This window comes from Ailuropoda melanoleuca, chromosome 10 (genome assembly GCF_002007445.2).
Source record: "Ailuropoda melanoleuca isolate Jingjing chromosome 10, ASM200744v2, whole genome shotgun sequence".
Lineage (NCBI taxonomy): Eukaryota > Metazoa > Chordata > Mammalia > Carnivora > Ursidae > Ailuropoda > Ailuropoda melanoleuca.
This window is the reverse complement of record NC_048227.1, coordinates 91,561,496-91,576,839: the sequence shown is the minus strand read 5'-3', so window position 1 is coordinate 91,576,839 and position 15,344 is coordinate 91,561,496.

Here is a 15,344-nt window from a genome sequence, read left to right as displayed (position 1 = left end):
TCATATTGTTTAAGAATGTCTTTATTTATCCCTATTATAGCCTGGGTTGGTACCTACCTATCTTTTAAAAGAAAACAGTGCCACATAAAATCTACTATACATGGGGAAGTTTGTTAGAAGAGGATTTACTTGAAAAAAAGCTAAATCTGTAAATTCTGACTTCTAAAGCAAAGAACTAAACATGGGAGACATAAATGATGTGAAATCTACTTTTATTAGGAAAAATAGTCATGGAGGGATTTGTGTGGCTAGTAGGTCAATGTAATTTGTGACTAACCTCTTATTTTTGGGTGGTTTTTCACTGATTAAAAAGGGCAACTTGTCCTTTAATCTATAAATCAAAAAGTGTGGAATAATGGAGCGTTTAGAGTGTTAGGAATTGACTATTGAATATAAAAGTCACTGACATCCACAAGATTTCCTCGTAGGTGAACTGAATGGGCAGTAAAGTTGTTGAATGTACCAGATCAAGTTCAAGGAGGGTCTAATTTTAAGAAGAGATTCAACATGAGTTGAATAAAGTATAAGAATTGAACCAGAGTTAGTTGGAACAATAATTAAAAACATTTAAGTTTAATAAAGTTCTAATAGTTGCCAGGTATTTCTTGTACTAACTGTTTACCAAATAAAAAATAATAATATTTAATAATACTGGTTAATGTTTTTGTTTTCAGGTTTACTGTAATAGTTTTACCTTTACATTTTTACTTTTTAAAATAAATTGGAAATCTCAAAACAGTTTAAGATAGTACAGAGTTCTCATATACCCCATACCTATTTTTCCTATTACTAATGTCTTATGTTTGTACATTTATATTACATTTGTTTGCAATTGTTGAATCAATATTGATATGTTACTTTAACTGAAGTCTATAATTTATTTTCGTTTCTTTGATTTTTACCTAATATCCTTTTTCTGTTTGAGGGTTCTCTCCAGGATACTACATTACATTTAGTCTTCACGTGTCCTTAGTTTCCCCTTGGCTGTGATAGTCTATCAAATATTCCTTGTTTTTGGTGACCTCGACAGTTTAGAAAATTACTGGTTGATTTTGTACAGTCTTGTACAATGTTCCTCAATTGGTATTTGTCTGATTTTTTCTCACATGATTAGACTGGGGTTATGGGTTTTGGGGAGGAAGACCATACATGTAAAGTACCATTTTCATCACATCATATCATAAGAGTACATACTATCAACTTGGCTTAGCACTGTTGATGTTTACCTTGATCAGCTCACTGAGTTAGTGTTTGTGAGGTGTATCCACCGTAAAATTGCTCCTTTTTTCCCTTTTCCATAATGTACTCTGGAAGGAAGTCAGTGGGGACTTCCACTTCACCTCCTTGCAGACAGGGGACTTACACTAATTATTTAGAATTCTTCTGCATGGAAGATTTGTTTATTCTCCCTTATTTACTATTTGTTCAATTATTTATCTGAATCAGTATGGAATCAAAAATTTATTTTTTAGTTTGAATTATAAGCCAATACTACTTTATTTATTGTGTTGCTCAAATTTTGTAGCTTTAACCACTGGGGGCTCTTTTAACTGTCTAATATATCCTTTGCATACACCATCATTTTTTTTTAAGGCATTTCCTTACTTTCTGGCACTACAAGGTACTCTGAGCTCATCTTATATATTTTCTGCCCCAGTCCTAGAGTTGGCCCTTTCCCCAGGGAACCCTGATTCCCTTCATTGGAAAATGGCATTAGAAAACAAGATCTGGGTGGTAGGTGTGCTTGTTGGTATTGAGGTGTCACTTCTTCTAAGCCCTCTCCACTGACAGAGCAAGGAGTTCTATGTGTGGGTATCAGCCTGTTCATATATGCATACCTATAATTATTTCTGTATGTAATCATCTGTGTCTATCCTAAGCTAGTTGGGTTCATACTGATGTCTCCAAGTCTAATCAATGATCACATGGCTCATTCTAGCCTCCTCCCTTGCTCTCTTTAATCTTCCACTGCAACACTGATAGACCTGGCTCCCAACATCTAGGACCCAGTTACTTAATTGTTCAGTTCCAGTGTATTTGTATAGCAGTGTCAAAATTAACGTATCCCCTAGAGAAACAACTTTATCAACCTGACCACAGTACTTATATATAGTTTATTTTGCCTTTAGTTCACAGATTCCCTTCATTTCCAAAATTACTCAGGTTACCTTTTCCCTGCACCCCCTTCACTTAAGGTTGCTTCATATATTTGTAGTATGGTTAGATTTATTTCACACATTTGTAATATAGGTAGTTTTATCAAATTCTGCTTTCCATCCTGTGGTACCCTGACCTCCAAACTATTTTTTAAATTTGCATAAAGAAAGTTTCACTCTTTATGCTAGAAAGTTCTGGGGATTTTGACGTATATAATGTCATATATCCACCTTTGCAGTATCATACAGAATTGAGTTTTGCCACCTTCTGAAAGGTGTTTCATGTATTCAATGCTCACCTAACTCTCCTCCTCCCCCAAATCCCTGGCCGCCATTGCTCTTTTTTGCCCTTGCTATAGTTTTGGCTTTTCCAGAATGTCATATAATTACTCTTCTTGATAAGCATAATTATTAGCTTACATTTATTAAGTATTCACCAGGTGGATAACGTTATCCCTATGCTATCTGCTCTTCAGGTACCATGTTTGTTTGTTTGTTTGTTTGGTTTGGTTTGGTTTTGTTCTCAGACCATGTGAGGGAGGTACAATGATCATCCTTAATTTACAGGTGAGGAAGCATAGAGTAGCTAAGAACTACCCCTAAAATTACATACAGCTAGTAAGAGGACTTGTCAGTTTAAAACAAGGGCCATTTGACTTCTAAATCAGCATCTAACCTATACGTGATGCTGCTAAATTCATACTCAACATTGAGGAAATGAGAGACAAGATTCCTGCTTCACAATGCTCCTTCATTCTAATAGAGCTGGGCCCAAAATAATGGGGCTTCTTTATAACTCCAAACATGCATTACCTTAATAGAAAAAACATATTTATACTGAAAAGGAAGGAAGGAAAGAAGAAGCGAGGCAGAAAGGGAGGAAGGCAAACATATCAGGTCCAAGAACAGGATCAGTGACTGTGTTAGATTTTGCTACAAGCCATGCTTCTTCCTGAGGGTGCACATGAGTCACAATTCTGCTGGCTTAGAATGTCCATCAAGTCCCACCGAGTCTGGAAATGTAAGCCCACAGGGGTACATTTTCGTATGACTTTTTCCTTCAGGGGACTGTGGTGTTCAACTCTGATACATTTTACTCACATTCTCAGTTTACTCAGGAACATGGTAAATGTTTAAACTTTTCATTCTGTATGCTCTTTGGTAATGTGGCTATGAATATAGATCCCAACTATGATTCATGCCATATTTTATCTTCTTCACAAAACCTCAAATAAGGATCTTCCACCATGGTTATCAAAAGACCCCTTATAATTAGCAATTAGATGAGCTGCTGATTGTTATTAAAATAAAAACATTTTCTTGATATTTGAGAACATTTTAGTGTGAATTTGACCTATGAACAATGGGTCAACAATTTTTTTTTAAAGATTTTTTATTTATTTATTTGACAGAGACAGCCAGTGAGAGAGGGAACACAGCAGGGGGAGTGGGAGAGGAAGAAGCAGGCTCCTAGGAGGAGCCTGATGTGGGGCTCGATCCCAGAGCACCGGGATCACGCCCTGAGCCGAAGGCAGACACTTAACGACTGCGCCACCCAGGCGCCCGAATGGGTCAACAATTTATTCTGAGTATCTAGATGTGTCCTAGAAGCCAGGATAAGAAATGTAAATGGTCACTTATGAATCAGGTGTCAGCTTTCTGGAAGAAAGTAAAGCATTCTCTTCAGAAAAAATATTAATATTTTAGCAAATGATGGCAACAAATTAGAAAACACAAAATGTATTATCTATGTAAAATTATTTACAGACATTCCCCATGAGGCTATAAAAATCACAGGTAGAAGTTTGATCCAGCTCTTTTAATTATGAACTGGCTCTGTTAACATGGCACCCCCATGAAAGCAAGAATTGGGAATTGCTCTTTTTCATTTGCAAGAATCCTAGATTTGTTCTCAGGTTTCTTGAAGATACATTAATTTCCTAGGGCTGCTGTAACAAAGCTCCACACACTGGGTGGTTTAAGCAATAGGAATTCATTATCTTACAATTCTGGAAGATAGAACTTCAAGACCAAGGTGTTGGCAGGTTTGGTTCCTCCTGAGAGCTGTGAGGGAGTATTTGTTCCAGGCCTCTCTCCTAGCTTCTGGTGGTTTTCCGGCAATCTTTACTATTTCTTGCCTTGTAGATACACCACCCTCAATATTTGTCTTCAGATTCACATGGTGTTCTCCTTCATATCTCTTCATGTAGTCTTTCCCCTGCTAATGCTCATGTGTCCAAATTTCCCATTGGTTTGAGTACACCAGCTATTCTGGATTAGAGCCCATCCTAACGACTTTGTTTTCATTTGATTATCTCTTAAAGACTCTATTTCCAAATAAGGTACATCCTGAGATACTTGAGGTGGGGACTTCAACATATTAATTTTGGGGTGATATATCAATCCATAACAGTATCTCTGAGTTCTATTTTGCTACTACAAAGGCAAAGCTTCAACCGTGCTATACCCATGTTTTTCCCCCCGGTCTTCCCATTCATTCTCCTCTTAAACAACAGAGTTCCTGAATGATTTTAAAGTCTGCTGGATGAATCTAAGGAGAGAATGATGTTGAGATTTACATTGGGCAAGAAGCTGAGATCACATGAGGCTACCTAAAAGCTCAAAGAACACCATTTCTGGGTAATTTAATCTGAATCTGTTCCTTGGCTCACGTGAGAAGACATAATCTTTGAAAATGTTTACTATAATATACTGATTAAGAGTCACACTCTGGACTTGATAAGAAGCCACATCTACCATTTGTTTAAGCAGATTATTGAACATTTTGGATCTCAGTATTCTTATCCATAAAATTAGAGCATTGAAATTAATATCTAATTCATAAGACTGTTTTGAGGATTGAATGGGAAAATTAGCACAATTTCTATCATGGTAAACAATAAATATTACTCAGTATTAACATTGTTATTTCATTTCTCTACTATTAATATTTTTGTTGCTCAAAGCAAGATTAAAGGTTTTTTTTAAAGATTTATTCATTTACTTTAGAGAGGTGGGGGAGGGACAGAAGGAGAGAGAGATGATATCAAGCAGACTCCCCGCTGAACGTGGAGCCCAATGCAGTGCCCAATCCCATGACCCTGAGATCATGACCTGAGCCAAAACCAAGAGTTGGATGTTCAACTGACAGCCACCCAGGGGCCCCAAGATTAAAGTTTAACTCTTATGGAGCTCACATTCTATAGAATACAACTTGAACATGGTTATGAAAGTTTATTCTAAGTTCTTTCTCTCTTTAGTCTTCATTTCTCTTGCATCTTTATTCTCTCCCTCAAAATTTGTGTCATCTGTTTACAGTGCTTACATTATTGCTTCTATATGTATGATTTCTAAATCCTTATCTTTAGCCCCACTTTTATGACACATACCAAATCCTACTTTGGATCAGAATTAGTATATTACATTTATCACTCCTGTAAATCAAATCTAATAATCTTTTATCCTCAACAGTGCCTAACAGAGTGACTGACACATACTAGGTACAGTATAAATATTGGAGGATAATTAAATGAACTAACACCTCAGAATTTAAAGTCAATCTAGATAATTCAGGACCCAAAGGATCTCCCTGACTTAAAAGGAGAAATGATTATTTTTGCTATCCTTTTTTTTTTTCTTTTCTTTTCCCATTCCTTTTTTCTTCCTTCCCTCCCTCCCTTCCTTCCTTCCTTCCTTCCTTCCTTCCTTCCTTCCTTCCTTCCTTCCTTCCTTCCCTCCTTTTGGAAAGCAACTGGTCCTTATCTTTCCTCAACACCATGTGGTCTTGGAGACACACCCTGTCAATATATTTGGCTACCATCTTGGCCACTGTCATGAACTCATAATTAGGTTGAATTATTCTCAGGTGTTCTTCTTTCTGGCCCAGTGACTTTATTAAGATAGGTATATGAACTATTTAGGTTCAACAGTTCTCCCTGAACTTTCTCTATGATTATGGAATGGGAGAAAGAGACTGAGAGAGATTCTTCTTTAATTGGGGTTGCCAGTTTGGCATAATGTGAAATCAAAATTGTAGTTAGCATTGCTTTTTACCACATACAGTTGGCTTATCTGCAGCTGCAGAGAATAACATGAACACTCAGAACAAGGAGAGTATGATTTATTAAAACCAGTGAATCTTCTGGATCTAACTGATACTAAAACCAGATTTAGGGGCACCTGGGTGGCACAGTTGTTAAGCGTCTGCCTTTGGCTCAGGGTGTGACCCTGGCATTCTGGGATCGAGCCCCACATCAGGCTCCTCCGCTAGGAGGCTGCTTCTTCCTTTCCCACTCCCCCTGTTTGTGTTCCCTCTCTCCCTGGCTGTCTCTGTCAAATAAATAAATAAAATCTTTAAAAAAATAAAATAAAATAAAAAACAGATTTAGCCATGAATTTCTCAATTCCATGAGCCAATACCTTATCCTTTTTGCTTAAGCTAATTGTAAGTTAGATTTTATTTTTAACTGTAAGAATCTTGACTAATTCAAACAATAACTCATAGTTCTTACTATCTTTTCTTGGGAGAATGTATTGGAAGTCATATATATATATATATCAGGTAAATTATTTGCTCTATGTAGTCAAGCAGGAAATCTTATTCTATGTTCTACTCTTATAAGGCTTTTATTTATTTATTTTTAAAAGATTTTATTTATTTATTTGACGGAGAGAGACAGCCAGCAAGAGAGGGAACACAAGCAGCAGGAGTGGGAGAAGAAGAAGCAGGCTCCTAGCTCAGAAGCCTGATGTGGGGCTCGATCCCAGAACGCCAGGATCACGCCCTGAGCCGAAGGCAGATGCTTAACGACTGCACCACCCAGGTGCCCCAAATATAAGGCTTTTGATAAAACAAACAGAAGAATCTGAATCTGTAAGTTTCCAATGAAGCCATGGTCACACAATTAGTGATGCAAATATCTGCCTGAGCAAATATCTGAATAAGTTTTTGTTGTTCTGGGATGTGACATCAAATTAGTGTTAACTAATATTTGTATCATACTGTAGCAGATTAAGGATATAGTTTCTTTTCTCAAGAAACTTCAGTCTAGAGGAGAAGATGAAACATTCACAGACACACAAACAAACAAACAAAAGGACGGCACTACTCTCCAGTCAAGAATTCATACTCAGCTTAGGAGGATGTTTAGAATTTTAAAAGGTAAAGGGAGGTGGGGAGGAGGGGTGGAACATTCTAGCGGTGACATGGCATGGACAAAGCAGAAAGGTGAAAAAATAAAATGCGTATTTAGAGACTAGTAATTCATGCATTTGGTTTGGGAGAAAATTCATACATGCCAGTGATGGTTCCAAAGACTTAAGAGTTAGACTGTAGTCAGATTTTTAAAAGTCTGGAATGTCAGGTTAAAGGGTTAAAATTTCAACTTCCTGGCAAGGGGAGTGACTGAAAGTATTTGGATGGTGTAGGAGCTGCAATGTGATCAAGTTAAATTTTTAGATGTTTCAGGAAGTACATCGATAGTTATCTGCACCTCAAACTCTTTGGGTAGAGGCTAAAGGAGAGAATCATTGCCGGAAGCTATTGAGGCACTTGTTGCCTGAAGTGATGAGGGCTCAGATGTGGTTAGTAGCAAAGAGAAGAGAGGAAGAAAATACATGAGAGAGGATTGCAAATTTGAAAGGATGGGCATGAACCTCAAACCAGACTGGATAAAGGAGACGAGACAATAGATTTTGAGCTGAAAGATGCAATGTTTTCAAAAACACAATGTTTTGAGATGATAAGTAGAGTTTTGGGAGAGCAGAAGTAGGAAATTCAGGAGAAGTTTTCATTGTAAGTGTGGTGGAAGCCAAATGAGTATGTTCCACAGGCACTAAATGAGACTTTATAAAAGGAACCTCCCAGAGAGAAGATGGTGGCATAGTAGGAGGACCCGAAGCTGGCTTTGTCCCACGAATACAACTAGATAACTATCAAATCATCCTAAACCTCAATGACATATCACCTCACACCTGTCAGAACGGCTGAAATCAACAACATAAGAAACAGCAGGGGTTGATGAGGATGTGGAGAAAAAGGAGCCCTCATGCACTGCTGGCAGGAATGCAAACTGGTGCAGCCACTGTGGAAGATAGTTAAAAATAAATGTATCCTATGATCCAGCAATTACACTACTGGATATTTACCCAAAGAATACGAAAACGCTAATTCAAAGGGATATATGCATCACTATATTTGTAGCAGCATTATCCAAGATATGGAAGCAACCCAAGCATCTGCTGATTGTTGAATGGACAAACAAGAAGTGATATATATTCAGCCATAAAAAAGAACAAAATCTTGCCATTTGCAATAACATGGATGGAGTTAGAGAGTAAATGCTACATGAAATAAGTCAGTCAGAGAAAGTCAAATACCATACGATTTCACTTATATGTGGAATTTGAGAAACAAAATAAAGGAACAAAGGGAAAAAGAGAGACAAATTAAGAAGCATACTCTTAAATATAGAGAAAAAAGTGATGGTTAACAGAGGAGAGGTGGGTGGTATGGGTTAAATAGTTGGTGGGGATTAAGGAGGGCACTTGTGATGAGTACCACTTGTTGTATGGAATTGTTGAATCACTATATTGTATACCTTAAACTAATATAACACTATATGTTAACTAGCTGGAATTAAAATGAAAACTTAAAATAAAGGAAACTTCTAAAAATATTGCCTGAATTTCTGAATTGAGTTAAAAAGGCGGAACTCTGAAATCAAGCTTGTACAGAAATGGAATACAGAGACTATGACTGGGGTAGAATGACAAGTAACAAAGCTTTAAGGATAAAGATAGATGGCCCTGTCTGGTGGGGAACTTGGTGAGCAGTTCTGCCTACTTTAGGTCCCCAATTATAGATGTGTTCTGACCTCACAGCCCATTCTAGATCCACACATAAACAGGGAAGTAATTCACCAGCCCTGCCCAACTGCTGAGCATAGCCTCCAGCCCCCCCGAACCAAGAAACCTGACCAGAAATGCTGGGGGTCTATGGAGTACATCCTGTGGGTAACAGGGTGGAGGAGAAGCAAGTCAGCAGCCCTACAAAACTGTTGAGACAGAGTTAATGCCAATCCTGCTTAAATTTTTACAAAAAATAGAAGAGCAGGGAACACTTCCAAACTCGTTTTGCTGAGGCCAACATTACCCTGATACCAAAGCCAGATAAGGACACCATGAGAAAAGAGAACTACAGACTAATATATCTGATGAATAAAGATGCAAAAATTCTCAACAAAATATTCACAAGTCAAATTCAACAGCACATTAAAAGGATTAACATCATAATCCAGTGGCATTTACTCCTAGGATATAAGGATGGCTCCACATATGCCATTCAAAAAATGTGATACACCACATTAATAGAATGAATGATAAAAATAATATAATCACCTCAAAAGAAGCAGAAAAAAACATTTGAGAAAGTTCAACATCCTTTCATGATAAAATGTCTCACTAAAGTGGGTATAGAAGGAATGTACTTCAACATAATAAAGGCCATAATATGACCCATCCATAGCTAACATCATACTCAATGGTGAAAGGTTGAAAGCTTTTCCTCTAAGGTTGAAGATCAGGAATAAGGCAAGTGTGCCCACCCTCATCACTCTTATTCAACATAGTACTGGGAGTCTTTGCCAGAAAATCAGGCAAGTTAATGAAATAAAAAACAACCAAATTGAAAAGGAAGAGGTAACATTGTCTTTGTTCATGGATGACATGATCTTATATACAGAACACCATGAAGACTCCACCAAAAAAATTCATAGAACTAATAAATCAATTTAATAACGCTACAAAATCAAAAACACAGAAATCAGTTGTGTTTTTATACACTAACAACAAACTACCTAAGAGAGAAAGAAACAATCTCATTTTCTGTAGCATCAAAAAGACTAAAATGCTTAGAAATCAATTTAACCAAGGAGATAAAAGATCTGTACACTGAAAACTCTAAGACATTGATGAAAGAAATTGAAGAAGATGCAAATAAATAAAAAGACACCCTGTGTTCATGGATCAAAAGAGCTAATATCATTAAAAATGTCCGTACTACCCAAAGCTATCAATAGATTCAATGCAAATCCTGTGAAAACTCCAATGTGTTTCACAGAAAGAGAAAAAAATAATCCTAAAATCTGAGTGGAACCATAGAAAACTGAATAGCCAAAGCAAACTTGAGAAAGAACAAAGCTGGAGGCATCACACTTCCTGACTTCAAACTATAGAACAAAGCTGTAGTAATCAAAACAGTATAATACTTGGATAAAAAAGCAGACACATAGGCCAATGCAACAGAATCAGGAGCCCAGAAGTCCATCCATCCATATATTGTCAACTAATATTTGAGAGGAGAGCCAAAAATGATCAATGGGGACAAATAGTCTCATCAATAAATGGTGTTGGGGGAACTGAATATTCATAAGCAAAATAATGAAATTGGATCCCTATCTTACTCTACTCACAAAAATTAACTTGAAAAGGATTAAAGACTTAAGTGTTAGACCTGAAACTGTAAAACTCCTAAAAGAAAACATAGGGAAAGCTCATTGACGTTGGTTTTGGTAATTTTTTTTTTTTTTTTTTGTATATAACACCAGTGACAAAAGCAAAAATTGACAGGCAGGACTATATCAAACTAAAAAGTTTCTGCACGACAGAGGAAGCCATCAATAAAATTAAAAGGCAACCTATGGAAAAAAATATTTGCAAGCCATTATCTGATAAAGAGTTAATATCCAAAATATATAAAGAGCTCATAACTCTTAACAACAACAGCAGCAGCAGCAGCAAGAACAACAAAATCAAATAATCTAAAGAAAGAGACAAAGGACCTGAACAGATCTGACCTTTCTCCAAAGAGGATATGCAAACTGCCAAGTACATGAAAAGGTGCTCAATGTCATTAATCATCAGGGAACTACAAATCAAAACCACAATGAGATATCACTTCACACCTGTTGGAACTGCTCTTATCAAAAAGACAAGAGGACACACGTGGCGGGGGGGGGCTGAAATGTGGAGAAAAGGTAACCCTGTGCCGTGCTGGGGAGAATGGAAACTGGTGCAGCCACTACAAAAAACAATATGGTGGCTCCTCAAAAGATAAAAGGAGAACTGACCTATGACCCACACTAAATCAATTTCTTCATTGTCTGTGTCTATCCAAGTTTCTGTTTCTTCTTGATCAATTTTTTCTGTCCTTTTTATCTATGCTTCCAAATTGGCATAAAGTTCATTTGATCTTATTTCCTTTTTCCATCTCCGTTGTATCTCTCTGTCCTTTATGCCATTTCAGATGTTGTTTACCTTTGCCTTGTCTGTTTTCTTGAGCAATCTTGCCAGAGGTTTGTCAATTTTATTCACCTTTTCAAAGAACATTTTGAAATTGCTGATATTCCTGTTGTATGTTGGATTGCATTACCTTAGGCTTTACTTTTCTTCTTTTTTTCTTCCCTCTGCTTCTTTGTGTTTCTTCTGTTCTCTTTGTATCATTTACGGTTTAATGCTTAGATGATCTATTTTCAGTGTTTCTTATTTTCTACTCTATGGACGCAGTTTTAATTTTACATTTATTTCTATTGCTATTTGATCAATGACTTTCTCTCCTTTAAGATTACATGCTCCTTTCAACTTTTTGCTGCAGGGTCCTATCTAACATTTAGTGCAGTGCCTGACTCATAATAGTGGCTCAATACATTTGAATGGGTGAATGTTTGGTAGGATTTGTTAAATGCAACACACTGTACGCATTTACGTGCTGATATATTTACCTGATCTCGAAATAGTATAGTAGCTTGGAGCATAGTAGAATATCAATGCAGCTGTCTAAGAAAAGTGAAAGAACCAATGCTCTTGAGAGATATTTTCATTTATAACCTTGGGGGAATAAGAATGTCTGCAGGCAAACACTTTCCGAACTGCTGAGTGTTACAAAAACAGAGAAGTCAGTCATGGAAAGCGTTTATGAAGTCCATCTGAAGACTAGCATCTGCTGTCTGCTTCAGTGAATTCTATGTCAAGCAGTCCTGGCTCAGTGGGATTATGATCCAATTTTCAATTTTTACCATGGTAACAAGAAATTATCATTAATTTCTGTTACAACATAAATATTTGGAGTCTGTTCATCCTAAATTCAAATGCCAGCTGTGTTCCTAACTACAGGTGTGACTTCAGATCAGTGACTATCCTTCGGAGTTTCAGTTCTTTTATCTGGGTAATGGGGATAACAGCACCCCCCCCACTGTAGTGTGAGGATTAAATAAGATAATGAACGGAAAGCACTTTGCATGGTGTGTGGCACACGGCAGGTACTCAGTAAATACTATTTGTTATTGATGTTGCCATGGAAGGGATGTATCTTATACATCTTATACCTAAAGCCCAGCACATGTCACTGCAATGCCTAGCCCAGTCATGATTACAGAATTGAACTAAGATCCTCGTGCCGCTGATGGTGGGTGCTGAACAAACTAAAAGGAGCCGTGGAAGAAAGGAATTCAGGCTTTGTAATTATTCGGCCGTGTGCTTTGAATTTAGATTTAAAAACTGTAATGGTAAAAGAATCTTTCTAAATATCTCCTACGCGGGGAGGTGGATTTAATCATTTGAATTGAGGCATTGGCAAAAAATATTCTAGGGAAATAAGGGTGAACAGGTGCAATAAAAAGTGATCTTTACTATTGTTATGTTAAAAATGGACACATTCCCTGGGAAAACTTCTCACCTGAAATTGCTTTCATTTGTGCAATTCCTTGGAATCTTTTTATAATTTCTGTAATCTGACAACAATTTAAATCATTCTATTATGAATGAATTTCAAACAGATAATGCATAACATTACTTGACTTCTGGAATGACACTAGGCAAGGAATAATAAGCTATGTTACAGTGAGACTCTCTTCTTCCTGGATCTTTGGATCTATTATATCAGAAGGTCAGTAGCAATGCTATTTCTATGGAGAATTTCATTAAAAAAATTAATGTATTGGAAAAATGACTTTTGATAATGACACAAAGCATAAATATAAAAATCTGTATTTATTATAGCTAGTATAAAACATTTTTTCTCCTCAATTATGGTTGTAATTTAGGCTGACTAATGCCAGCTATTTTGCTACTGTGCCGAAGTCCTCTTTTTTGAGCCTGCAATGAACCTGTAATACTTATGGAAAGAGTTACCATAGCAACCTATATTGATGTCACAAGCTCAGGCTTCTGACTTCATTGCATAATGCAGTAGCAACTGGATTTGCAGCAGAAACACCCTGCTAAAGAACAAGTATCTTGGTTCACAGCAAAGAGGACAAAGGAAAACAGCAAGTTATAGGGAGTTGAATGCTGGATTGTGAGTCAGATTGTCTTGAGTTCTTATTTTAACCCTGCTTCTCACTTGTTGCCTTGTTTTGAGTAATTGTGTTTACATGTGTGCACTGAGGTTTGGAGCAAGAAATCTCCTCTCTGTGGGGTAGACATAGAAGAGGAAACTCAGTGTTTAATGTTGTAGCATTTGGTGGACATCTTGGTAAAGCTAGAGCACCCTAAAAATAACTTGGAAAGAAAAGAATTACTGATGCCTTGTAGTGGGTACCTAGGTAGCTCACAAAGATAAAGAAGACACTTTGAAATTTAAAAAAAGCATATAGCTAGGGTTTTTTATTTTTATTTTTTGAAATAGTAATGGGTAAAGGATATGATTGATGTCCTGATCTTAATTTTAATAAGAATGTGGAGAACTCTTACATAAATATGTCATATTGTATAGCTGTATCTATTTAAAGACTTTTTTTATGTTTCAGAGTGGAGAAGTTAAAGATTAATCTGTATCTATTAATGGGTATGATGCTTCTCATGTTTATACTGTGTACATTAAATCATAAATGTTTATTTTACCATGCAAATGCTTATCCTCATTAGAAAACAACTGAATAAATGAAATGGCTTTGCTAATTCAAAATGAAATTAAAAGAATTTTAATTATAACTTTTTTTAGACAGGCCTAATCTTTCCACTGGAGCCTATAACCTGTTCATTATGTCAGTTGGTCTAGATTTTTATTATACACTAAATTTCAGAATTGAGTTTATTTTGGAATTTGAAAAGGCATTTAAACTAATCAACTTCTTCACCAGAAACTAAGGTGATAACATGATGTAGCTTTTAATTTTATCTAAGGTAACAAGCTAGAACATTTTGATAGAACTATGGCCCTTCCCACCCCCTCTATCCATATGTTTCAAAATCATTCCAAAATATCAGCAAAGATTTAACACGCTACAAAACTTTATTAGCTAAATTCCATGTTAAATAACCCTCAGAAAGACATAAACAATTTGTCAAGTCTTAGAAAAAGTTTAAGTTACTGTTGAAAAATGTAGAGCAAGGTAGAAGTTGGGGGCATGTTTTTGATAAGCACTTAATTCCATTTGTACTGTACATCATATCACAGCACAAGCCTTTCGTATGGGTCCCAAAATTTTGCAAAATCTTTCAAATACAGTGTTTTATAGAATACATAAGAGTAAATATTAGTTCTTTAATTATAGGCATTATGTTTATCAAACAAGCTAATGTGGTGGTTTTTTTACACTGGGAAAAAGGCTTTATGTGTGTTTGTGTGAATTTAATTCAACAGATTTTTATTGACTTTATTACTATGAGAAGGTCCTGAATATGCATACTGAAATTTTATTTTAAAAAAATCATGTCATTCTCCACTTTTTTTTTCATCTTAAGCAAAGAGAGGAAGCCATGATGGTTGGTTGCCTTCTGAATTCCACTTTGTCCCTTGCTCTATATTCCACCATTTTCTAAGTACAATTCCACTAAATAGCAGGGACTAAACATACACTGAGAAGTTACATCCAGGAATCAACCTATGGAAGGAGCTGTTTTGTTTTGTTTTGTTTTGTTTTGTTTTGTTTTGTTTTGTAATCAAACTGGGGTCCAATAGACTTAAATGACTTGCCCAAAGTTAACTGGTGGGAGAATACGTACCTCAACCAAGTACTTGTTCTACCACATCAAATTGTCCTGATTCTGCCTGGTGGCTTGAATCCAGAATCATCTCCCTGTTGTATAGTCCTTTTTTTTCTTAATATATTTTTTCTTAGTTTTCTTGGTTTTATTTTTTTTCCCTTGGAAAATCTCACTAGAGATTATCAATAAATTTTATCAGTCTTT